At 38.4% G+C, this 24,670-nt stretch overlaps 1 protein-coding gene across 5 annotated transcripts in view; it reads right to left on the bottom strand.

Moving 5' to 3' along the window:
• Positions 1–24,670, bottom strand: part of LOC131677702 (protoporphyrinogen oxidase) — a 166,227-nt gene that overhangs the window by 49,670 nt on the left and 91,887 nt on the right. The window contains exons 1-2 of one of the 5 annotated variants that reach the window (XM_058957680.1): positions 3,809–3,934; positions 3,620–3,741 (exon numbers count right to left, since the gene is read on the bottom strand). The exons of 1 other annotated variant lie outside the window; for it this stretch is intronic. The gene's annotated coding sequence lies outside the window, so the exon portion shown is untranslated. Of the gene's footprint in view, positions 1–3,118; positions 3,223–3,619; positions 3,742–3,808; positions 3,935–24,670 lie in introns of those variants that run through there. 3 more of the 5 variants (XM_058957679.1, XM_058957675.1, XM_058957678.1) reach the window with 3 other exon arrangements.

A 24,670-nucleotide genomic window follows, 5' to 3' on the forward strand; every position in this document is an offset into this window, starting at 1 on the left:
AAACCAATAAAAATGAAAAACAAATCAAATTTACTACAAATCACGGAAAGTAATACCCGGACAGAAAAGCACGTCAGCATTGGTTGTAGAAACAATGCATTTACAACATTTTTAATAGTTAACCGCATTTTTTACTGTAATAACAATGTTATGGTTTTTTTCATCATTCAATTTTACTAAAAAATGACGTTCTTCATTTTTTCGTGCATTGAATTTTTGTCATCATAGCGCCCTGTTTGCTAATTTCGTAAAAAAATTGGTTTTCAAAACTCTAGTAAGAAGCATATTGAAATTTTATGCGATCTTCTGTAACCTTTTCTATTTGCAGGTTGTTCAACCGTAAACTGATCGGAATCAGGTTCTGACCTGCATGATCAACCACCCTGATTGGATCTAGGACAATTGAGGTCGCGAAGCTTTGCGCTAAAAGGACACTACTAGAATATGAAAGAATTAACACTGAAAATAAACAAGGTGCGTATTGCGTAGCCAGGCAAGAACCCAGAAGCGTTATCAGAGTACAAATTTGCTTGGTTCCTGTACTAGCATGTCAACAAGCGCTGGAACCTGGAAGAACAATCACGGAGATTGCATAAAGTAAGGTTCAATTAGATCGTGCTGGGAAGTTGTGTGCTCTAACTTTTTTTACTCGTGTTTCAGTTGGCACAAGATGCCCATCTGATTGCATCCCCGAAGAATGCTTCAGGAACTAGCTGGAAGTCAAACGCTGCTATGTGTCGTTCTTAAACTTTGGCAACAGATCGTGAGCTTAAATGTGATGAGCTTGCCACTAATATGCAATATAACCTCTGAGAAAATCGAGTCCAATCGAATGAAATCGTATACAAAGTGATTTCTGGGGCCCTATTCTCCCACTCACGTCATCTAGTAATTAGAAGGAAATTTGATTCTAGTCACTGGGTAACGTGACTGTAAGAGTAGGGCCCCTAAAGGTTGTTATCCCACAATGTAACCAAAACAAAAATAAATAAACGAAAAATATTAAGCATTCACAATTATTCTGAAAAATAAATTTGATCTAGAACAGTTCTACAGGTAAGAACGTTGTAAAAACAATGTAAAACAACGTTTCGGTATCGAAAATCTACAACAGCATAACATTGTAAAACGCTGTTATTGGATTTAAAATGTATGGAAAAAAGACGAATTTTCTGTTGTTACATCGCTTAACGACCCCCATTTTTCGATGTAAAAATCGCCTTTACAATGAAATAGTGTGTAGAAACAACAAGTTTTATTGTAATTTGGTTATAATTTTATAGCATTTCTAATTCTTTTAGTGTTTTTCATTGTAATGTTACAATGGAAATCGTTGTATTTCCGTTATAAATTTTTATTCGGGTATTTCGCTATATGCTACAATTGGGTCATTTAAATAAGAAAAAAAATCTTTTTATATTACATACATCGATAAAACTGATTTTCGTGATTACAACAATGTTTTTTCCAACTCAAGAAACGTGAAAATAAAATTTAAAATAAAGAAATATGTTGACATCCTTGATTTGACACTAACAGAAGCATTTGACATACCGAATTTCACGACAAATGATGCCCTTTCAGAAAAAATTAATGCATGTTTCCCGGTTTTTCCGCACGGTTATTTTTATTTGACATAAACACCATCCAATGTATATAGTTTTTTTCATTTTAGGTGTTGTCTTGATAGGCCAGATGTAAACAACCGAAGTTTTCCTATGTATGGTTATCTATGTTTACGTAAGATTTATATTAAAAAACCAAAAAATCGTTTTTACGTATTACAACGAAATTTTTTCTGAAATTATGTTATATTATGTATATTGGACCTAAAATTTATCGAATGGAACGGAAAACTATATATAGCTTAATAACCCAATTGAAATTTTGCATCACATTACGTCGCTCAACATGGTGTAAAAAGTTTTTTCTGCTGCAATTTTACCAAATCACTTCACAGTTGGTGGTGCTATCGACAGCTGCACCAAGATATGGCGGATTTGTTCTAATTCAACTGGCTAGATCAACATCAAACGAATTTTTCCGGTATTGTTGCTACTCCTGCAGCGATCCTTCGCTGTTGGCTAGGGAGGTGAGTTTTGCCCCTTTGTTGGGACCTCTGGTGATGAATATCCAACACCACATAGTGCTACCCAAGTGATGCCGCCGCCCTGACTCCTTTGCTCTTGTTTTCTTGTTATTTGTGAAGGAGAGCAATGCTCGTTCGATTTATCCATCACAGCGAGAGTAGCTGGGGCATTTGTGTTCTGGGCACTTAGCCGGGGAAGTGTAAACCTACACCTAATTAAACCAACAAAATCGTTCTCAAATGTTAAAAATATACAGCTTTATTTTAACGCCACGGGAAAGCGATGCGCAATAAGTTTGGCAAAAACATATCACTCTACAGTGATTGTGAAGTAATTTTGGTAATGAAAGGGTATATATTTGACTCTTTTTAGATCAACAGATAATAAAAAGCGATTAAAGTGCTCTAAAATGTCGAGCAATCGCTTTGATTCCAATTTCTGTCTAGTTTCACTTATAATCCACTATCCCTTAGGTCAGTGAAAATCTCCGGGTCAAAACCACTCCAGAGGTGGCAACCCTACGAATAACCGATTGTTTTACGCCCACAATAAACACCGAAAGACACTGCAGTGTGCTTCCCGCTCCCCGGTTTCCTGCCAGCTTCTCTCTGATTCTCCAGTTAGCTGTAGCAGAGGGCAATCCTTGTTCGGTTTACCCTCCACAGCGCAAGTGGTCGGTGCTTTTGGATTGTTTATTGTTAGAGGGGGAGGTGAAATTCCATACCTATCCAAATCGACAAAACGGTTCACAAACGCAAAGAATGTCTAGCTTAACGAGAAAAACTCACCAAAACAAAGCTGTAAACGGCAAATATGAGTCTATTTCGGTAATTGATACCTCGACGAGTTACTAAAAGAATGAAAAGGTTTATATTTGTTGTATTTAAACTCAGCAGGAAGGTGTGGTGCTTCTATAAAAGCCAATCCCAGGTGAGTAAAAATCTCCGGGTGAAAGCCTCACCGGAGGTAGCAACCCTAGTTATGATGGAGTGGAAATGTTAGACTGATAGAGGAATTATTGAATATACCTAGATGTAATCCATGGATTTATTATCCGAGTAAAACCCACGTTTGTGAACCGAAAAGTTTTCGTCTCTCCGGAAAACACGATCGAAGTGGCGATAAAATTGACCTAAAAATGAGTTATGAGCACTTTTAGAAGAGAAGAAGTGTGTACACAATTTGATATGAAAATGGCAATAATCATCTATGATTCATTTGGACTACTGCCCCTCCACGAAATTGCCTTCTATTTCAACAAACTTCACCACTATATCTTAACGTATAGCACAATTACAGAGCTAGTGCTACCGTCTTATAGTTAAAGCTTTTATTCCTTAACAAATCACGAAAAACAACTGAACGAACATAAACTTCGTCCACTGTGGCATTAAGATTGTTCCAATCACACTTCTTGCTCCCAAATTCTCCGAAGCAAATAAAAACAAATAAAAACATGCTTGTTTACTAGGTTGTGCTATGAAAGGAAGAAAAGAAATAAATATATGAACAGCATATCGCCTGCCTACTTCGAATTACTTCCAGTTTCACCGGGTACTAGAACAAGTCTACTACATTTATACGCCTAAATGCGTTCTGCGTACGTGTAATTAGAAGCACACGACGACATTCAAGTACAACATAACCAGCCCTAAAAATTCTACCACAAAACACAATCAAAGACCAACTTGTTAATTGAATGAATATAAAACACTTACAGCTGTTCCTCTAGACGTATATAGATTTGATTAACAGTTGTTTTCAATGGTAGAAATCTAAATCTAACTCGAGAAATAGTAAAATCACTAGCCGGTTTAATTACACCAAGAAACTGTCAACGCAACACACACATATGAAGTCACTTTACGGAATCTGTTGTTGCCAGTTGTTCTGTCACGTTTAAGTGTTATTAATTTTAAAATAATCAAGAGAACCAAACAAAGCCTGCTTTTCGAGAAATGATAAATAGCTGGAATGCAAGTTCGATAAATTTTCAACTAGATACAATTGAGCGACTGTGAATAAATGTCGCAAGGATAGAACCTGCTTTGCAAAATTCATTTCAAACATATTAGAATATAAAAATCGGAAATAAACTTCAAGCATAAAAATCGGACAGAAATCCTTCAGCATAAGAATCGCTTAAAAAGTTCTCACCCGTAAAACTCGACAAGGATGAACCTCCACTATAAAAATCGTTTAAAAATAAATTAATCGCTCGTAGGAGCATCCGTATATCTTGATGTTCAAGATTGAAAGTCAGCTAACAAAAACTACTTCGCAAGAATTTGATTTATTTTTTTCGGTTTTATTACTGAAGGTTTTTTATCCGACTCTTACAAAGGAATGTCCCAGTCCGATTTTTATGCTTGAAATTTATATTCGGTTTTCATATTCTAATATATTTGAAACGGGTTTTACGAAGCATGTTCTGTACTTGCGATTTTTATTTTCGGTCGCTCAATTTATCATAGAATATAAATCATTTTCGTTCATCATATATTCCAGTAACTCCAGCCGCGTGATGGGCCGAAGTTCTAGTAGGCTCTAATTAGAATCGGTTGTATTACTGAAATCGGATACTATAACTAGAGCCATAAAATGGCCTGAAAATTCAAAATAGTGTTTGATGCAAATCCCGAACAAACTGTCATGGGGTTGAAATACCACATAGCCCCTTGAAAAGGCCAAATTTTACAACCAGCAAAACACAAACTCATGTCAAACACCATGAGCATGTTTTATTGGCACAGATTTTATCATTAGTACAACATTAGTGTGAACGGAAAATATTTTTTCTCTCAAGATACAGAATGAAATGTGGCAACACTGTCTCTAGTTTACTTCAGATATACTACCACAAACAAAACAATAATCCTGCATTCAAGTTAGTACCAGCACATTATAAAATAAACTTGAAATGAATTGTCTAGCAATTTGAGGAAAAAATCACGAATTCTGCCAAGCTATTGAACTTATTGTTGATTGCATTGATTTTATTGTCATCTACTATTAAATTCGGCTTGTGACAATGCAATGTTGGATGTGAAACTAAGCGTAACTTGTTGTTAGCCATTGACAGCAAGTGCGATTGGGAGCTCCTCTTCCAACAGCTGATGTGATTCTTTTGTGTGTGTGATGTTTTTATCGGATGACGAAAGTAGAGTTTACCGGAAGAGACTGGATTTTAATAAACGATGGAAGATAAAATTAACGATAATTAAACCGCTACAATCATATTATTTGGTCAAAATAACTAGACTACTGAAAAACTAGTAAATTGTACAGTTAAATGCAATTTGGAAATGCATTACTTCTACCGATTCCTATTAGCAATTTTGATATGAATCATTTTCCATAACATTTTCACAACACTGAATTTTGAATAATTTGAAGCAATTAGAGATGAACTAAAGATGTTGAGAATTAAAAAATAACCCAAAGAATGTAATTTCCTTCATCAAACCAAACGAATTTGAAGGATGCCAGAGATATGAAAATATTGGAAAATTTGTAGGGGTCCACATGGTCGGTGTTAAGTCAGACCGGATTAAGTGACAATTTCATGATTTTGAGAAAAACGATTTTTAAGTTTGAATCGCAGCATCCTTTACATTAATTTGGAAATTAATTTTCGCCATAATTCTTGCTTATTGTTACATATTTGGTAAAAGTCAAATGTAGCTGAAGCAATTCTTTATCCAGTTCAATCATTATCTCATTTTTTGATGTTTTGCGACTTAGTCCAGTCTGACTTAACACCGACCACATCAGGTTGGTTACCCTCGATCCTTGTCGACTTTTTCGGATGAGAACTTTTCAAGCGATTCTTATGTTGAAGGATCTCAGTTCAAATTGTGTGCTTGGCGATTTTTTTTTATTCTAATTCATTTAAAGCGGGCCCTACGGAACATGATCTCTGTTCACGTCTTTTACTTTCAGTTGCTCTATTTTAACACCACCAACATTTTGGTCAGTACCTACTATTAAATTATGACATTCAATTTTACTAAACCAGTATATGCCTTTCCTTCTCGAGTGAATACGCTTTAGAAAAGTTAGCACGCAAACAACATTGAGGCGCACATATACACGGCATAAGAAAACATGTAAACTGAAACTTGCATACAACAATTGCGTACCAACTATTTCCGGTTGCGTGCAAGAAAGATGATACGCTGTAAAACCGACGCGCCCCTCGTCGTGCTTATTTTGTTGTGGTCACCAGTGATGGGAAAATAAACAAATCCTAAGAAGAGTGGCGAAAACTCGAACCATCGTCAGAAAGAAAAACTTTTTCTTATAGAAATAAAATTGTTAAAAATGTTACATTATTAGCAGCAGCAGCCTAACAGTTGATTGTAATGACTACTCGCCGTGATTATTTGCGGTCTACGAGTCACGATGGTGGTGGCGGTGGCGACGGCATTGATAGCAGCAGCAGTGGCGGCGGTGGTGATGAAGACGACGATTCGGATACTTTGACGGAGCTCTCGTTTTCGAGGTCTCCTACCAGCAGCTTGGGAAGAAGCAGCACCGGTTCGATTCCATGGGCCGAAGATGCCGTCAAGCAGAATCAGCTGGAGTGGGAACGAATTGAGCGTATGTTTTATGGCGAGGAGGACCTACCAAGCGACAGTAAAATCCGTGAGGAGTTTTTGGAGTGGATGACTGCTTTTCCGCATTTGAGACTAAATGGAAGTGCGGTGCCGATTCGAGAAAATCCAACGACGAAAGCATCGGATCCATTCTATGAAGAAGTACTGGCAATAGATCCACCATTCATGAGTCGAATTCGATCCTCGAAAAGCGGAAATAATCCGAAGCCTATCAAAGAGTGCGAATTTCAGTTTGTTCCTAATGATATTGAGAGATATCTGCACATAAGTTCTGGTCAAATCAAGCGAAACAATCATAGAAATGCCAAAGATTTAGTTAAGAATAATAGTGACCCGATAATTACGTTCGTAGATACTGTTGAAAAGCCACCCAAAGCAAGAAATCCAAACAATCAATCTTTCGGAATACTGATTAGCAATACTTACAATTATTTAACGAGCATGGATCTACCAAATAGTAGAAACAGCAGTGCACAATCGATTAAACGCTTCAACAATAGTATTATGCACAAAAAGTTGGCTCCCCTTGGTCAAAGACCACAGCCTAGAATCGTTCAGCTCGAGAAGCCCATCCTATCTTCGTCGGCATCCGCTACAAATAGTCGCATCCCTCCGCTCGGATCTAACATCAAATTCATCGTTCGAAACTCACATGCAATCCCATCGGCGTTGGCAACTGAGCTCACCCAGCGGCACACAAAATTCAGCATGGTTAAATCCGCTACCTCCTCCCGGTACCCACTGTCACCGACTAAGAACAACGTCACGCTGCCTTCGCTTGCGGTACTGGATACGCGAGAACGAACCGGAACATTGCCTCGAGGATCGCGTCAGTCATCCTTCAATTCAGAAATCGTTGGAAGATCTATTTCTGCCGCTGTTACGCAGAAAAATTCATCCAAACACAATGGCAACGTGAGCACTCCCAAGTGGAACGTCATTCATTATCCATGAGAACTGCTAACTATAAATGTTATTCTGCGTGAGAAGCTTGGAAAATCCGTCCAGCACTGCTTGTGTTAACGCTGCTGTATGTGCATGAAATTTGACAAACTAGTCACAGAGTCTAATCTGTAAGTTGTAGGATAGATATTATATGTTGAAAAGTTGCAAAATAAAGGAATAGCTATGAGAAAAAAAGGATTTTGTTGAATGTTAGATAATGATAATTTGTGTATGACCGCCTCAAATTATGCCACTTGATAGGTTAAGGTCCCATGCAGTTACAGTTGATTCACAAATCTAGCAGCTGTTAAGTTGTAGTAAAACAGTGCAGAATTATTAAAAATTGTATTTCTTAAACTTTGAATTACGTCTCTTATTCATGGTTTCATCAATGATTTCAGTTTTGTTTCTATTTAAGAGATTTTCCGTGATTTCTGTTTCTGATGTTAACTTTATACACAATCAACACTAGTGTCCCATCCTTTTTGTGCATATTATAGGTACTATAGTTTTCTAATTCAATTCTGTGGTACTCTCAAGTTTTTACTAGGTTTTATAGGGGGTGTTTTGCGGGGGTAAACTTCACCACATCAAGGGGGCACAACGGGACAGAAAGCTCGTTGGACAAACACGTAATTTTGTTTTTTTGTCGGGATTTCACAAAAGTGTAGCTTTAAATCGCCTTAGGTTATGCAATTATCAGGCTTTCAAAACAATTTTTCGGTTTTAGATTAGAAAGATGGGTAGGTAATGTCAACGACATTACCGAAATGAAGTACACACTCAATTCGGTTCGACAATTTCCCAACAGCCGTGTAGTCAGCAAATTTAGAAACTGATATCTCAGTAAAGTGAGATTTGTTAGCTGATTTTTGCGAAATATTTTCCGAGTCTCAGCTATGAAACGTCACTTTTACTGAGATCTCAGCAAAAAAATTGTTTACTGAGATCTCAGCTGTTGAGATTTCGGCCAAAGATGCTAAAAAGCTGAGATTCGGCAGAAAAATTAAGTGTGTAGCATACATTTTAAGCTGTTCATACGAATGCAGCAATTTTCACTAATTTCTGAAAGGTTTTATTAAAATAAATTATTTTGGTATTTCTAATGTAAATATTTCTAATGTAAATAGCGAAATAACGGTACAAGCATATCCGATTCTCTCCTGTTGCCAAATGTTTTTCTTTTTCATTAAATGCTCTTTTCAGGGTTACCATATGAATATTTTAGGTTTCGATGTACGTGTACCGATATTTCGGTATTTTCATAACGAAATCGCTGGTTTTAATACAACCTATCAGAAGATAGTCAAAATTGTAACATTCGTATTAACAGCCTAAAGTGTATTCTACTTCACTCCGGTTATGTCTCTGACATTACCCACCCATCTTTTTTACGAGGATTTTCGAATCAACGCGGTTTTACGTAGATTCGGTTGTGTTTTGCGCGGTACGCATCTCTCGTGTAAAAAAGTGGGTATAAATAAGTGCTTAATGAATATGAATTTATTATGTTTATCGTATTAAGGACAGATTACCGTACTAGATGATGAAGGATTGTTTTAGTTTTTATATGTACTCAAGGCGATCAAAACACGTGGGCGAAAAAATAGTTTCAAACTTGAAATATTTCAGAATTTATAGCCAGTTGAGCGGTATCGTTAGGCCGATATTTCACAATTTGAGCTCAGATATGATCTCCATCGATATCGGATAGCATTTAGTATATGTTTTAGAAAAATCCCATGATGCGTGCCAAGGTATAACATCACTTATAACTAATAATTTTTTAGCGTTGTCCTACTGGAGCTATAGAGCTAGGATCTCAGATGAGATCTCCATCAGAATCACTCACTACAATGGCAGACGAGAAATGTCACCCCCTAAAACGCTGCTCGCGTGTGTTCATCGCGAAGGGCTCGAGCGTTTGTGCGTTAACGTGTTCGATCGCGTAGGCGTTTGTATGTCGTGTGTGCTAGTGTAGTTCGCGTGTATAAAGGCGATTTTATAACCGTGTGCTCATTCGCATATTCGCGTGTGTTCTTCAGTGAGTTCTTCCAAATCATTGGAGTTCCCGCCCATGTCACCACGGAACGTGTTGTGTTGTGGAGATGAGCGTCATTTTTATTGGTCCAACTGAATGCATGGACCTAGGCTGTTCCCACTCATGTTACCAGGGAACGTGTTGTCTAGTGAATAAGAACGTTATTTTTTTATTGGTCCAACTGAAGGCAAGTTGGTAAGACCGAAGGAAGAGATTTCCGGGTGTGTTGGATGCATTTTCATGCGAACAAGGCAGGTTGCAGGTTCTCGCTTGAGACCGCGTTTATAGGTTTATTTACGAGTTTATTAAATTCGCGTGGATAAATTCTATTTTATAACCGTGTGGCCATTCGCATATTCACGTGTGGTCTTGAATGATAGCGTGGACTGTGAATCTGATGCTTAATTTTCAGTTCACAGTTCAGATGTTAGAAAAGAGTTCCCTATATCACTGGAGTTCCCGGTCATGTCGCCATAGAACGTGTTGTCTAATGAATATGAGCGTCTTTTTTGATTGGCCAACTGAAGGCATGAGTCTAGGCTGCTAGGACCGAAAGCAGAAACTTCTGGACGATACCGATTCATGATAACGCGTGCGGTGGGTTAATGTTTGAAACCGCGTTTGTAAATTTATAGGTGCTAAAACGTTCACTTAATTACCGGCGAGCTCGCGCACGTAAGTATGTGTGGATGATTGCAATGTTCGCGTCTGTGACCAGAATTTTGTTATCGCGAAAACCACGAGCGTTTGTACATTTGGAATGGGAGAGACTGTGAGTGTATATCAGAGAATATGCAATTGACTGTATTAATTAGTGTTAGTACAAAATCTAGTTTAAGATATAGTAATAGAAGGTATGTTGTTTGATTGCAAGATTAGAAGTGTATAATTTGACCGATATTATTTTTGGTATACATGAGTAGAAGAAAAGCTAGCTAATAGAAGTACAACAGACTAATGTAGTAGAGGAAAGGAACACATGTAACATGCAATCAAACTACTTGAACTCGTCTAAATGCCAGCAAATAATATTTTTTACCCTTGAAGGGGGGGTGTAAGGGTTCCAGCGTAAAGAAAATCAGTTTTTTGTCAAATTTTGTTAAAAAGGTGGGTGAAGCGAATCGATTGAAACTTTTGCACATTATACTACATCATTTCAATAATATTCTGTAATTTTTTCATGCAACAATATCAACTAGCGACTCGGTGACGAAGCTTTTTGTGGAACGTCTCTGGAAAAACACGATTTGCGGCGTTCACTGCCATTCAAAAACTACTTGACCGATTTATATCAAATCTTCATACACATTCAGTGTAAAAAATACCTTACTCCTACATTGAGTTTTTGGGATAATTTTTCAATTAAGGGGATTTGTTACTCATAAAATGGCGAAATTATTCTTGAAAAACAGCGATTCCACCATTTTATTAGTAAAAACTCCCTTAATTGAAAAATTATCCCAAAAACTCAACGTAGGGGTTGATCATTTTTTACATAGAATGTGTATGCAAAATTTGATATAAATCGGTCAAGTAGTTTTTGAATGGCAGTGAACACCGCTAATCGTGTTTTTCCAGAGACGTTCCACAAAAAGCTTTATCACAAAGTCGCTTGTAGATATTTTTGCATGAAAAAAAAATACAAAATGTTATTGAAATGATGTAGTATAATGTACAAAAGTTTCGATCAATTCCCTTCACCCATCTTTCTAAAAAAATTACAAAAAACAGATTCTTTTTACGGTGAAACCCTTAAACATCCCCCCCCCTTACGACAATTGAATTCTGTTAGAATTTTGTCATGCTATCCTGACCGGGAATGAATGATTCACGTGCGTCGGTAAATTTTTCGTAACCTTAATTTATCCAATCCGATCTTCTCGAATAAATCGAATCGAATGCACGAATTGAACATCGGAAAAAGGTACCAACGAATTTTACGACCCACTTGAACAAAAATCCGAATTTCCGGCTGGTTTCTGCCTGTATTTCAGAAGAAACTAACCAGAATTCCAGTAGAAACCAGCCACAATTCCGGTTGGTATGGCTCGGTACTAATAAAATCACAGGTATAGAATCGTTTATTACCTTTGCAGTAATATGCGTTTAATACCACAATCGGCAAGATTTTATTATCTTTTTGGTAATAGACCATACAAATGTCGTATTACCAAAAAGATAATAGAATCTTACCCAAAAGCAATAGAAACACCCGTTGGATTTTGGGTGTATATTCGTGTATGTGTGTAAACTTTGAAGTTAAATTTAGAAAAAGAAATAAAAGAAGATATAATAATAGAATCCCATAGTACGCGATAATGCCTCACTAACTCCTTAAGAGTTCATGCGAGCAAGTTTCTAATTTGAAAGAAAAATAATGCCATTGTTCAACCGAATTGGTAGACAAATAGGTCGGTAGATGCAGAACTAAATGGTCTCTCTTAATTTTCAATATAATAAAGACGTCACTTTTTAAGAATGTTGAGTAATTTTCATAATTTTCATTAAAAACGCAAAATAATGGTTGTTTTTATATTGCTGTCCCATAACAGCATATTATTTTTAACAAAAGAACATAACATAGCATACCGCGGGAGAGGTCATTTCTTGTCCTTACCAGAACACTAAAAAAATAGTAAATCGGTTGAAAAATGACAGCGTAGAAATTGTTTTTGTGCCGAAAGTAACGAAAAATGTTTTTTGATATGAATCAAGATTTTGAGGGTATACAACATTTTTCAAACATTATTTTATGTTGCATTTTGTGAGATCTACAGCCTATACTAGGTCTCTTGAAAAGCGCAAAATCACTGTATCACCGTGTTATTTGTAGGTGACGGACGAAGCATTTTTTCACGAGACTGTGGAATCAGTTGAGGCTATATAGACAAACGGAAGAATGTTCCGGAAGACTGAACGTGTAGATCGCTTTACTGAGCACCCGCTTTTACAATAATACGGAGACTATTATTTGAATGTCTTCTTTATTTCTGATAATTGGAAAATTTCTAAAAAATCGACAGTTGTTCGTGTTGGATTGTCAGTCATTTCATGTTAATTTCAGGCGCAAATCATGAAATAATTTGACGCTAGGTGTTTAATCCAGGAAACTATATATTAGGGTGCTGATGGCGTGTATGAGAAATAAGTGGCCATCGAATTTTATAGCCGGACTCTTTGAATATTCAAAAATCGCCTCCGTTCATAGAATATTTTGAAGTGTAGTTGGGACTTGGGGTTGGTTTTAATATTTCTGTTGATGCCGAATGTCTTAGAAATGCATGAAACGTCGGATCTTGTACCATCTTGACATTTATTTCCTGAAAAATCTCCCTACTTGGAGCTTTTAGTTTTTAAATTCAGATTTTTAAAAGGAAAATTTCAAATTGACACGTTTTACACAGCAAATTAAAAGCCCATGATACCCTCATGGTCATGGTCCAATTTCAACCTCACCGCATGGTGTTTTGATAATGATTTAAATGGGATCAAGCCATGAAAACACCGTCACCATGGTCCGATAGATCCCGGGTGCGCGACGTTTGGCCTAAATACGTTAGGCATAAGTATGTTAGGCATAATGGACATTAGGCATAATGGACGATTGGCATAATGTACGTTAGGCATAATGGACGATTGGCATAATGTACGTTAGGCATAATGGACGATAGGCATAATTCACAAAAATATAAAAAAATCATCGCAAGGCTTTCGTTAGAGATTTCGCTTGTTTTTCAGGTTACGAAAAAATGACGCTTTGCTCTACCATACCTTCGCATAACTCTAGCGAGAGACTCCAAAATGAAAAATACCATGCGAGATATTTAACCCTTACAAGTGTAGAGCTTTTTTTCTATTTTTCTGTAGATGAGATGAAGAAAATATCCCTTCTGTTTTGATACAAGCAATTTTTTAGCCTTTTAGATGTATTACTAATACAAATGCATCCAAATATTAAAAAAAAAAAAAACAAAATAATGAACAGACTGTTGTAACGGCATTAAATTGGCAAAGGACTGGAAGGTGAAGTATATTTTTCAATGTTAAGAGCCATAGTACTCAATGGAGAGCAATGAGTTGAAGATCGGTTCCGACAGCATGAAATACAAAGTTACTTTACAGGGACCATTCATAAATTACGTAACGCAAAAATTGCCCCAAATTGACTCCCCCTCCCCCATGTAACAAATTGTCACAAATTTCTTTACCCCCCCCCCTCCCCTGTTACGTAACAAATTCCTTGAAAAAAAATTTTTCTTCGGTGAAAACATGTTACTTAAGGATCTAGCTTACTCCCCCTTCCCCCCAATGTCACAATATGTAACAACTTGTCGAACCCCCCCCCCCCCCCCTTAAAAGCGTTACGTAATTTATGAATGGTCCCACACTCGTCCGGACATACCGCAGACTCAGGTGATTCGCATTTCTCCTGCGGTAGCACACAAAGGGTTAAGTCGCCGAGAAACTCTAAGCTTGTTCATATGACCCTTTCCACGCTTTTCTAAACTTTCTTCCTTCTACTCCTTGCTCTCGCTTGAGTACTACGGATTTTTACATTGAAAAATATACTTCACCTTCAAGTCCCTTGATAATTAAATGCCTTTACAACATTTAACAAATTGACTCAACAGGTTAACAAAAAAAAGTGGGGAAAAAATTAACAGACATTAAGCTTTCGATCCAATGGAAACTGGCAGTGCTATGTACAGGATCTACATTAGGCTACGGATTCTACGTTTGTGACGATACCTTTTTCGTTTCGGTAACTCATCACAGTACAGGTATAAACTCTCTCTCACATCAAAGAGTTTCCGTAGTTCCATTTGAGAATACGGTCACTGTGCTCAAGAATATGGGAGCTAATCAATATAGAACCAGCAATATTCGTATATTCGTTGAATGAATAATAAAATGCATCATTCTTTCTTTCATGAGTTGTTCTTCTAGGTTATATATTTTCTTCTTTTCTTCAATTACACCTTGTATGCATGAAGAACTAATCTAAGTTAATGCTTACATGCCCAACTTTTTTCTAGTGTTCATAGGGTTCAAGAAACACGAAAAACTCGCTTTGAAAGATGCTTCTTTCGCAGTGCTGGAAGCTGCTCAATATTTACCTTTCGGTGCTCAACACAATTCTAATAATGGAAAACAATGAAGATATATCAAAATTTCATATATCAACGCCAACTTTCAATGTCTCTGGTGGTACTGCTCCAGTAGAGTTATATCAGACTAATAGCAATAACTTCAGTACTAAGTTCTAATAGTCTCAGTTGCTGGTCTTCCTTATTTTTGTGAGTAAATTCTGCCTAAATCAACAGTTTTAGCAGTTTAAAAACGTTGTTTACAAACAACATGGGCATGAAGATTGAAGGGGTTGATGTGCTTTATTCATACCTTAATACAAAATAGACTGTTTTTAAACACGAGTATTTAGCCTATTTTAGAGATATGCAATTTGTTCATTCGTTCATTCGATGTTCATTCGTTCTGCATCTTTTATTTGAGTGAAGATTTCGTGAGGAATATACAATAGAATAAAATGTTGATCGAGTTTTATCAGCTTCCAGAGTAATTCAAAAAATTTCAAACATTTGCGCTCTTACCACCGGAGGCTGCCACCACCAAAAAGTTATTTTCTTAAAGGATACTTCAATATGATAATTTATGCCTAACGTCCATTATGCCAATCGTCCATTATGCCTAACGTCCATTATGCCTAACGTATATTATGTCTAACGTCCATTATGCCAATCGTCCATTATTCCTAACGTCCATTATGCCAATCGTCCATTATGCCTAACGTCCGTATGCCTAACGTATTTATGCCTAATGGGGTACACCCGTAGATCCCATATCAAAACCATATTTTGGTGTATTTGTGGGCTATTGAAATCATTTTATGGTTTTTCAATAGCTGTCAAACTTGGCGCGGACCATATTTATGGTCTTTTTAAGGGATTGTATGGTAGCTGAACCCATGAGAATTTGTTTGGGCTGCGAGTGAATCAAAGAAGCTTTTATGATCAATTACTGATCAAGGTTTTTACATATCCATCGTACCAGTTGCTAAGAAAGGCGTACATTGAGTGAAGTGACCGCAATATGTTATATCTTCCGTAATTTCTGACTCTTCGTTCATATCAATAACTCCGACTTCCCGTTCAAAATCAAATACATTGAACTTGGTCGGACCACATTTGATCTTCTTACCTAGTGCGCCCAGAAAAGCACAGAATTGTGATATTCTGTCTAAATCAATTAAATGAGTTATAAATGCGTGTATCTACTGAAGCACGGGTTGGCTGTTTCAAAAACTCCTTGTACCAGTAAGCGCAAATTTTAATTGACAATCGCACTAAACGGGACAAAGTGGTGTGTCCCATCCAACTTGTCTCGGGTGATTTTTCTCGCGACTGCTTTACTTAGCTATTGTATCAATAAGGTGCGATGCTTGCACAGAGAAGCAGGAGGGTGCTTCTAAAATTGCGAATGCTGAAAAGTGTACCTATTATGGGGAGAGTCGACATGGTTTATTTCCACGCCCCACGTACCAAAAGCGCTCGAGGAATCTGAAGCATTCCTTTAGACAACGCGCTAAGTGCGTTTTTGCAGAAATGCTGAAAAGAGCTTCGCCAATCATCATGACACATCATTATGCTCTGTTGGCTTAGAAAGAGTGTAACACTGACGATCCCGATGTGGGGACATCTTTTATTGCTCCTTAAAATTATAGGTAGATGAGCAAACAGCTTGAAAATTGAAATCAAACAAGTAGTTTCCACCGCTTCCAGGGGCACCAAAAATCATGTGAAGATTCAATCAAATATGTATTTTACTGAAGGACTGGTTGGGCCTAGGTCGGGCACCGACAACTTTGTGATATTGAGGGCTCCTACCGACATTGCGGAGATTTCAATTGAAACGGTATGGCATGGGTTTGTTTTCTCAATAATAATTGATCTAGCTTACTTCGAGAAGATGACCTGCTTTTTACTGCCATGACCACACTTATGCTTCTATGAAACAGAGAAAACGATGGAAAAAAATTTCAATAATTTTCGCTATTTATGAATTTGAGATCTTTACACCTGAAATTTTCCTTTCGTGCAACTTCGATACATTTGTTGTTTCACACCATTTATAGTGATTAAAACAGAATGGGACTGACAGAGTCGCAGTGTAGTCCAAGGATGCAATTATTCCAGATTTACCTGGCACAGCCAGAGATTTTGGCAGCTTCCAGACAAAAAGACAAGCCTCTCATGCTGCCAGATTATACTGTGAGCCGTTTTGACACATAAAATATCATTTGATTTTGGTCAGTCCAGAAACAAGTCGTTGAAAAAAACCAAGGAAGAAATCTCGCGAAGGTGACTGGATGGACGTCAAATTGATCGGCGTTTCTATCGATTCACGTTTCGGCAAGTTCCAATATTAGCAATACTTGTGAGTAGACCGGCTACACAGCAAAGGTCAGTCAGCAAGCTAGCAACGGGAGCTTAGGAGGCAAAATATAAAGTCGGAGAAAATCGGAATATTGTTGTCTGCAGAACTTTCACCGCCGACAAGTCGGACTAGCTGACAGCTAAATGACTCGCGAAAATGGGCATCGGTATCGAGAGAAATACCGCCGCCGAGAAATTCTCAGCACCAGCTAGGAGATAAATGGGAACGAGTAGCGCCAAACGGATAAGAAACCCTACGAAGGTGGTTGTAAAGAGATGTAAAGCATTGTGGTCGATACCTCCGGATCAATTCGTGTCTCGACAGGAGACGATATGTGCAATGGACCTGAGAAGGTTAGATTTACCGATCCGTTCCTTTTCGATAACAGAGATTTACCCAATTTATTGAGCTAAGTCGATTGGTACACAAGACTCGGCCCTTTAGGCCTCGAAAAAAATCTTCAAAGTTTGAGGATTTCTATACGTTTCTTTTATAAGAAACGAAAAAAATCAAAACTCTTCTCTTGAGAATTTTCTGCGCACGGGACTGCCCCCAGCCGCAAGCTACGGGCCTTTTTGGCGATATCAAGTGAAAAGTGATCTAGTTGTGTAAATGACACTCTCAAAACCACAAAAGGAACATCATCTGGCCAGAGTTGGAGTCGCTTTAAACGGAACCTTCTCCTGGATTCGGCGGAAAATCAAGCAATATTTGAGAATTTTTTGTGGAAAAAAGAAAAGACATACGAACTTTTGCTTTTGATGTTTTGTTCATTAATTATCGATAATTAGTGAAACTTGCCTCTTTCACTTTTTTCTTGACGTCTATAAAATTGGTTCCTTCTCATCAACATTTATTGAAATTAGCTATTTGTAAGTCATAGGAAATTCTATCTATTTCAATCAATTATATCTATTGCTCATTTCGAAATAAGTTTCGCGCGCAGAGACCGATGAGAATCATTTTTTAAGTATCGATAAATAACGAATAAAAGATCAAAAGGGAGAGTTCGTATTTCTTCATGGTTTTTTCGCCGAATCCAGGAAAAGGTCCCCTTAAGTTTAGATGCTGTTGATATAAAATCCAAGTGCTCCATGCGAACCTTACTCACTGGGCGTTCGGGTTGGGCCACGCTGTTGGCGGCTAGGTCTATCTGCTGTGAGGATAGAGTCTCTTCGAAGACCACACTTACTTAGAACTGAACAATTCACATAAAGCTTGCAAGTCTTTCCATACTTCACCTTTTAAAAACATTGTAGAAAGCAATCCCGCTTCTTTCCACCACTCATTGACGAATCTCCAAAACGATGTAGGATGTGATTTGAACTTACGTTGCAGTTCTTGTTGGGCGTTTAGATTGGTTTTAATCGTAATCGAGTCTGATATGCAACAGCTTCAAATAGGTAGGATGGAATAGGGCGAAAATAAGCTCATTACCAAATAAATCCTAAATTTTAAGGTAAAACAGAAAAACAAGTCTGTGGTTGTACAGACAATGCTAAAATTTGAAGGCAAAAAAAACTAAAAACCGCTGATCTAATCTGCAACAATTTCCCGTTCCACTCCGGGGGACCTACCGTGGTGTTCGTCTATAAATAACGTACCGTATGTTTGTTGTTTTGTTACGCCAACCAACGCGACGGCAACGGATCGAGAGAAGTCGAGAAGAAAAAATAAAAATTAACCATCCCACAGCCCTGCTCGGGGCGCAGCTTCGATCCATAGTGCCGTCCTATCCGCACGCATTCGCTCATTTTCCCATATCGAAGACATAGAGGAAAATCGCTATCGACTCGAGCTCTTCAGAATAGTGTGTGATCTCGTCCGAAAAGGTACAATTTTCCGTAAGCTCCGTCTTGGCTGCTCGGGTGGTACTCCAAATGGGAAAATTGTGTGTGTGTGAAATTTTCACTGGTCATTTTCGGTTACTTGCGGGTCGATTTTCGGCGTGATTTCATCGTTTCCGGATGCCTTCCGGGCTGGGGCACGTTAAGTCGTAACGAAAGTGCGGAAAATTTAATAATTTTCGACAAAATCGCAGAAAAAAGGATTTTTCCACTTCTTCTTCCTCTTTCTGCCCTACTGGTGGTCTTGTTCTTTTTCTTCGATTAATGGATGAAAAGTTATAACATGTAGACCCGTGCGGAGGGTGGCCTGCCTGGTGGAGAGGGTGAACCATAGACCCTTGAAGTGCCCAAAGAGCAGAAGCAAAGTTGGGGCCAGCAGCAGCAGCAGAACTAGGAACATGAGCACGGGAGAGAGTTCATCGAGCGACTCGAGAGAGCTGTCGAAGGACCCGAGAGTGCACTGAGAGTGCGAGTGGTAAACTCCTGCTCCACCACTATCCCTGTCCCTGCGGAGGGTGGTAGGAGACAGCAGGACAGCACGTTTTGTTTTCCGAAACCAGGAATTTTGTTGTTTGTCGTGCGTTGTGTTCATAACGATGGGAGTGTTGTTATGCTGCATGCTGCCGGGATAGGCCAACGCGGATTGTGTTTTGGTGTTGGAACCTGCTGAAAAACAGGAGAAGTGCGACTCGGAAAATGCTGATTGCTGCTGCGGTGGCAAAAAAGGAAGCAAAGTGTGTTAGTAGTTAGTGGCACGAAAAGCGGGTCAGTCAGGCTAAACATGCTGAAAATGTGTGTCGTGCGGTTTTTCGCCCTCGTGGAAAGTGAAAATTGAAAGGGCGTTGTTTGTGTTGCAGCGAACGGTAGCGCACCGTATTGCAGTTTAATTCGTTGGAAGTGCATGTGTACAGGACGTGAAGGATGAAAAATTTCTTTTCGCGAATGCTTGCTAGAAAGCGAAAATAAAAGCGAACAATTGTGATATGAGAGAGGACTTCCAATCATAATTTATTTTTAACACGAGTGTTTCAGGTGCCTTACGGCTTATGGTATCTATTTTAAAAGTTATTTTTTCGGTATGTTATGTGTGCTAGAGGATATTTTGGTAAAGCATCGAAAGACAATCCAATTAAATTTTCTCCCTTGTAAAAGCAACTTGGATCGTTCTTATAAAGAATTTTGTTTCCATTATGTTTGTGTTTGAGCAATCTGAAAGCTATCTCCGATTGTGGTAACCGATCCAATTGACAATATATTATTAATTATACAGGGTGAACACGAAATTATTGCAACACAGTAAATTGGCTACCAAATCTTATGTATTCATCTAGTAAAAAATGAAATTTGTAGGATTGCATTATATTATACTTGTGTTTAGAAAAGTTTACAAATATATTGCAACAATCATTGGACGTTACCCAAGTAACCATAAGCATTAAGTCATTGCACTATATTGGATATACATTTGCACTAATGTTGCATTGAAACTCCATTATAGCATTAACAATGCAATAAAACCCTATATTAGCATCAATAATGCATAACTGCACAGCCGACATATAGCATTATCGCTTGCTCTATATGCGTATATAAAGCTGATATAACGCGTACATGCTTCAAGGATCTTTAAAGCATGTAAACTTTACAAGTGCATTTAATGCCATTATAGAGCAAATAAAAGGCTGATTTAATGCTATTGTAGTGCTGTGAGTTTATTTGTTATGCAACTCTTCTTGAAGATTATATTCGGCATATTTCATTTCAATCGAACATATGCAATATAGTCCTGAGAGCAAACGCAGCGCACTTACCGTGAAGGACGAGGCAAGGTACCTCAGTTGGAGACTTACTAAAGGCAATTTTCATAAAATTGTCATATCATGTCAGAACGAAAACCCATTAAGGATATTCATTACAATGCATTAGAAGAGAGACAATTACGGTTTTAAACAGAAAGTTTTATTTTAATTTTTTTTCCTTTTTGCTCATCATACCGAAAGGAAATATAAGAAATGGTTTTAAAACCATGGCGGACGATGACAGCCAGCTGAAGCTTTATAATAGCATTAGTAATGCTAATATAAGGCTTTAAAATTTAACATTTGTGCGCTGGTGCTATATAATAGCATTAGTACTGCAGAAACGAGTTGTCAATCTCTGCACAGTAATAGCACTATATTTCGCCTTTTCTGGCATAATACCAGCATTATATAAGTATTAAGTGGTCCACAGCTCTATAAGACTGCATTATATGTGGATCTAAAGCAGATATTAGGCTACGTTATAATGCTTATTGGTTACTTGGGTAGTTGGTACAATTCTTGACATTTTGGCTTCACTCAATTCATAAGAACGTGTACGGTCATATCCGAATACTTTTCTCATTTAATCCACTGCTTAAGCATGTCATGTTCATCTTTTATTTATTCTGTGATCTTCATCATGACCGAATGGGATTCGATTAAACGTAGTTCAGGGCAGTTCAGAGGATTCACGTCCGTGGGAGAATATATATTAAATTGACCTCATGAAATACGATTTTAGAAACACTATGCTACGTACATTTTACCATTTATCAGTCATGTTATGGAGAAAATTTCACTCCATTTTGCATAGGTATAGACTGTTTGTCAAACAAATCTTTCAAAAGGGGTTGTTGTTCTGCCTTCTCTTACTTGTGCGATTGCTGCTAAGAAGGGAACGATGTGAATTAAGTATTTTTATGAAATTCCACTTTGCAACAAAATAATGAGCGGTATTAGTTGGTTGACAGAAGTCATTCAATGGTAAACGATCCTTTAACTTTTTTAGTGCCGTTTAGAATTTTCAATTTTTTTTAACTTTTTTAGTGCGCTCAGAATTTTCGGCATATTTTTAAGAACACGATTTTAGAAATTCTGAATTTTCCATGGACATTTTTTTATCACGCGGTGTCAATTGATTCGCTCCCATCTAAGCCGCAATAAAACACACAATTATTACACAACTCACAGAATGCCACACGCACTTTAAAGTGAAATTCTCGACAAACATATGATTGCGGCGTAAAAGCTAACTGCGAAAAAGCTAACGGGAATTCCGGACAATTGTACTGGCCGAACACTGTTCACAGCAGTTGATGAAAGATTCTCTATTATTTACTACCAACATCTATGATTGGAAAATAACGGTTTGTCTGGAATTTGCACTCAAAGTGAATTTTGACAGTTGCCTTATACGCCCTAATCATATGTTTGGCGAGAATTGCACTAATATGCTTCATTTCTGTTCATTGGAAAACAGTTACAGCCGGATGTAAATGTTGGGATAATTTCGTTTTCGACGCTTAGCTGAAAGCTTATTGCATAGATAAAGGAATGACGCACATTGAAGATAATTGAATTCGAGCGGTTAAGTGCTGTGAAATGTTTGCCAAGTGTGCCATAAAAGCCGCAATTGCTGCTATTTTGTGGTCGCTGGAGCTGCCATCTTACGGCCAACACATACGTCGCTGCATTCTAAATTAATTGCAACGATTCTGTGACTACAGAAAATCTTCGCGGTCAACATTTATCTTAATCGTCATTTGCGCTTTCCAAACATGGATAATGAGTCCCAGCTAACCGCATTAATCAAAGCAAACAATGTAGAAGACATTTTTGAAGAATTTTATATCTAGACAATCTAGTCATTACAGACTCGATTATCCGGAGATTCAACTATCTGAGTGTTTCAAAAAAAAAAAATAAATTTCAATTAGAACAGTGACGGAAAATGAAAATTTTTCGGGAAGGGGGGACATTTACATTTTGGTTGTATGCTTGTAATATATGCATGCGTAGCGTGCGGTTGGCCAAGGGCGCCAACCATAAGGGGGCGCTGAAATCTTGATATGCTTTGTAAAATATGTCATAAAATAAGTCAGAATAAGTACCATTTCCATGTACACACTAAATTATTGTTCGAAAGTCGAACTGAACAAATTTAAAAAATAGTAAATAACAAATGTGCTTTAGTTGCACAACACAAATATTTCAACCGAAAAGACTTTAAATTAAGAAATGGCGAAAATTATCAAAAACTATATCGCTTGTTTTCTCATTTTCAAAGAGACATTAATGGGTCAGATCACATTCAATGGCAATAAAGCGTAACAAATTTTGTGGAGTAAGCCAGATCAATTATCTTCGATGTGACAACCACATACCGAACAGTAAGATTTAGTGTAGTAGTTTGTTCCTCCAGTAGGGTTACATCACCCCTCATTGACACACTACCATTTTTCAGCCATCCGCACAACGTGATAATTTCTGTACCATAGTAGGAAAACTAGCTGTGAGTAGAGAATTAGTGTTCTTCTCCTACGAGGACAATCCCTTGTGCTATTCATCACCAATTTCTTGAGCCCTTTGGCTCTCTATCCGATGCCATTTAGTACCACTTTCTCATTGAGATCTCAACTTGTTCGCAAACTACTCGGTCTAGTCCAAGACGATGCAGAATTCCCAGGCGAGAGAAGTTCCCCCGAAACCAAGCCAATCAGCCAGCTTCCGAGGTCGGTCCGGTGATTTCGGTAGAGCAAAACATTCGGTTCGCTGGTGCCCGACGACCCGCAACTGATGGTGTCTCGTCGCGATCTACACAGTCTAGTTTTCGACGGTGTAGTTCCCTGCCAGACCGATTCTTCTTCTGTTTTCGCTATATTTCTCTCGGACCTACCAATAGGGTGTCGTGGTCGGTACGGCGATTCCGAGTGGAGCGTGGCGTCCGGTTTGCTGGCGTCCCGACGACCCATACCCTGTGCTCTATCGCGGCCTACTCGACTAATCCCCAACGGTAGATCTTGCCTATTCCGACAAAGGGTTTCCCGTCGGCGATTGCTAACCGGAAACCGTTGCTTGCTGTTCATCATGTTATTTCCGCTGTAAGGCAGCCTTGATCTGCGTCACCACTCTGTTGACCGCGTTCCACGTGTGTACATCGTTTATCATTTTGTGGATAGCATTATCCGGGTTGATGTCCGGCCCTTCCGCTTCAAGCATATCCCTGCATATCGTTTCGAACCTCGGACATTTAAAGACTTCGTACTCCCGTGTCTCCTCGATGTTGTCATAGTCCGGACACTCCTGTGATTAATAGCGTTGCGTGCCCGATCCGATGAGGATGCTTTCTGATGCAGCCGAGGCCCAACAAGAGCTGCGTCAGGTTTTTAGTTCATCTTACATGCTTTCTATTGACCCACATCGACAGGTTTGGGATGAGCCGGTAGGTCCACCTTGTTCTGTACGGGCTCACGACTCGTACGGCTATCAGCCAGAACCTCCTGAACAGCTTTTCGCGGTTCTGCTTGGTTTTCAGCGGTGAACCTCAGGTCGGAACCCACAGTATCGATGACGGAACCCTAGCTAGCAGACGTCTCGTGCTGCTTCTCGGACCACCGATATTTGGCATGATCTTCGCTATCCCATTGATTGCCTTCGCCGACTTTTCGCAGGCCTAGGTGACGTGATTGTTGAAGCTCATCCGGCAATCGATTAGTTTGAAGAGTTTTCTGAGAGTATCCTGCAGACATACAAGCCTATACGAGACGAGATCGCCCGGCAACTTCCATGGCTTTGGCAGTATCACCAGCTTCTGTACTTTTCACATTTCGGAGAAGTTACCTTCATTTACACACTTCTGCGACACCATCCTGAG

The sequence above is a fragment of the Topomyia yanbarensis genome, chromosome 1, assembly GCF_030247195.1.
Source record: "Topomyia yanbarensis strain Yona2022 chromosome 1, ASM3024719v1, whole genome shotgun sequence".
Taxonomy (NCBI): Eukaryota; Metazoa; Arthropoda; class Insecta; order Diptera; family Culicidae; genus Topomyia; species Topomyia yanbarensis.